Raw genomic sequence first — 3,333 nt, 5'->3', positions numbered from 1 at the left:
GAAGAAGAAGAAGAAGAAGAAGAAGAAGTTGATGATGATGATGATGATCATCATCATCATCATCATCATCTTCATCATCATGAATACGAGGCGGGGAGAAACGAAAATTTCCCTGACTGATTAACCGTCTTAAAGAGTTCCTTTTATTTGTTTCTTAGTTTCTGAGATTAAAAATGACGATAAAATGTTATCAGTTTACTAAAATACACAGTAATAGATACATTAATCTTTTCTAACTGCAAAGAAACTTGTAGAAGATTGTGTTATGCTTTGTTGTGTGCTTGTTACTTATAAATTATTTGGGAGCAGACATTTTTCCTGTTAGGTAAGTATACAGTACAATCGATGATTACTAAATAGTCTCTCCATATACTTAACTATATGCATACCAAATGTAATATGGTGTACATCAAACGCACGCGTACTTCACATCAAACGCTATATAATGTACGCTATGTATGTATGTATGTATGTATGTATGTATGTATGTATGTATGTATGTATGTATGTATTTATGTATGCATGTATGTATTTATGTATGTATGTATGTATATATATATGTATGTATGTATGTATGTGTGTATATATATATATATATATTATATATATATATATATATATATATAATATATATATATATAATGAATCATAAATCATTTTCAAATCTGAAATATCGATGATATGACTCCATTTTTCTTGCTGTAGGAAGCTTGTTCCCCTTGTCAGTCGTTAGATAAGTGTTCTCGCGTGGCTAACTGTTGTTTTGACTCCTATTTCTAACAATGCTGGCGCTGTGTAGCACCCCCGGTCACTTTAGTGACGATTATACTTGTGCCTATACAAATGCGCGCGCATACGCACATACGCATACACACACACTGTTTTTATACAAGGATGTTGTTGACAGTGATTTAGAGGCTTCGGCCATCTAAACCATCGACCGACGAAACATCGAAGTCACTGTCAACAGCATTCTTGTATAGGAATCATAAATTTTTACTCTACAAAAGTATAGAGTAACCCATCAGGTTAATGTGTAAAATTGTTTTTATTGTGACTGAATATAAGGCGGCGAGCCGGCAGAATCGTAAGCACGCTGAACGAAATGCTTAACGGTAGTTCGTCCGTCGCTACGTTCTGAGTTCAAATTCCGCCGAGGTCGACTTTGCCTTTCATCCTTCGGGCTCACTAAATTAAGTGGCAATTGAGTACTGGGGTTGGTGTAATCGACTACCCGCCCCGTTGTGCCTATACTGGAAAATATTGTAACTGAACATAAAAACAAATATTAATATTATATATATATATATCTATATATATATATATATATATATAGCGCAGGAGTGGCTGTGTGGTAAGTAGCTTGCTTACCAACCACATGGTTCCGGGCTCAATCCCACTGCGTGGCACCTTCTACTATAGCCTCGGGCCGACCAAAGCCTTGTGAGTGGATTTGGTAGACGGAATCTGAAAGAAGCCCGTCGTATATATGTATATATATGTGTGTGCGTGTATGTTTGTGTGTCTGTGTTTTGTCCCCCTAGCATTGCTTGACAACCGATGCTGGTGTGTTTATGTCCCCGTCACTTAGCGGTTCGGCAAAAGAGACCGATAGAATAAGTACTGGGCTTACAAAGAATAAGTCCCGGAGTTGAGTTGCTCGATTAAAGGCGGTGCTCCAGCATGGCCGAAGTCAGATGACTGAAACAAGTAAAAGAGAGAGTAAAGAGTATATATATAAATAAGTAATTTCAAAGTAATTTTCGTAAGTGTTCATTTCTTCTTAGAAAGAATTTCTTAAATTTAATGCTCATTTAATGTTCATCCACAGTTCATCCTTAAAGGCTGTTAGTTACTGGTTCGGTGGTGGGTATTTCCTAGTCTTAAAAGTCCTCTGTATTTGTAATGTGTCCTCACTCGTGTTGCTGCTGGATGTGAAATAAAGAGAGCAAATATGTATCCCTATCATCAGCCGCCAAACGGATATCACTATAGTTTCAACACTTTGACAGTAACTATCGAATCCGGCAGTGTCAACAGCATTAAAAATGTAAACGCTGCCTGGTAACCAATAGTAAGCAGCAGGAGCGAAACATTAGCCTAGTATGGTCAATACGCGAACACCTGCTATTTACTATAAGAAACAGCATAAAATGAAAACCATTAGTATTGACTTATAGTTACAAAGCAGTACCTATAAAACAAAGAACTTACTCCCAAAAAGGATATTGTTAACTTAAAATTATAATACAAAGCAACAAGCGAACTAAACATATTAAGGAAAAACTATTCAACCACCGATACTCGACATGATAACACAACACAAACCTTAGGAACAACAAATTAAGAACTTAAAACATATAGACTATACAACGAGTATACACAACTCGATACGTTGTTTTTCAACCTATATCACATCAGAAACGTGATACTACACTAAAAACAAGCCTAATAAAATCTAGCGGAACAAGATATTCAGTAACCAATGTCCTCGAACAATGTACATTGAAAAAGACAAGCATAGATCAATATCTATCTATCTATCTATCTATCTATCTATCTATCTATCTATCTATCTATCTATCTATCTATCTATCTATCTATCTATCTATCTATCTATCTATCTATCTATCTACCTACCTACCTACCTACCTACCTATCTATCTATCTATCTATCTATCTATCTATCTATCTATCTATCTATCTATCTATCTACCTACCTACCTACCTACCTACCTATCTATCTATCTATCTATCTATCTATCTATCTATCTATCTATCTATCTATCTATCTCTCTCTCTCTCTCCTCTCTCCTCTCTCTCTCTCTCTCTCTCTCTAATATATATATATATATATATATATATATAATATTTGTATATATATGTATGTATGTATGTATACGCATCATATCAAACGAAACAACAGGTTTTTTATGTGTGAGACTGTTTGGCTGTGTCTGGCGTATTAAAGATCAAGGAAATGAAACGAACAATCGTTTTTCGTGCCTATCCTCACCTACAGTCATAAGTGTTGCATAATGACCAAAAGAGTACGATCGCACATACAAACAGCCGAAATGAGGTTCCTCCTTGGAATCTCTGGAGTAACGTTACTCGACAGGGTTCGTTGATCTGAGATTAGAGTCTCACTAGGTTGAATCGTTACTTCTCTGCATCGAGAGGTCAATCACAATTCCGGTTATACGGATATGTGATTAGAATGTAGCAGGAAAGAATCTTAAGAGGAATTCTTCAATCTGAGCCAAACGGAACAGACGTAGGAGTAGAGCAAGAACAAGGTTGTTGGATGATATCCAGTCACGGTTGGTCATT

At 36.0% G+C, this 3,333-nt stretch overlaps 1 long non-coding RNA gene across 1 annotated transcript in view; it reads left to right on the top strand.

Moving 5' to 3' along the window:
• Positions 1–2,204, top strand: part of LOC118761724 — an 18,649-nt gene extending 16,445 nt beyond the window's left edge. Inside the window, exon 3 of the long non-coding RNA XR_004997595.1 lies at positions 2,192–2,204. This is a non-coding gene — a long non-coding RNA (uncharacterized LOC118761724). The remainder of the gene's footprint in view (positions 1–2,191) is intronic.
• Positions 2,205–3,333: the final 1,129 nt, after the last annotated feature.

Source organism: Octopus sinensis, linkage group LG2 (genome assembly GCF_006345805.1).
Source record: "Octopus sinensis linkage group LG2, ASM634580v1, whole genome shotgun sequence".
Taxonomy (NCBI): domain Eukaryota; kingdom Metazoa; phylum Mollusca; class Cephalopoda; order Octopoda; family Octopodidae; genus Octopus; species Octopus sinensis.
Note: the sequence above shows the minus strand (reverse complement) of the source record. Positions and strands in the feature narration are given on the sequence as shown.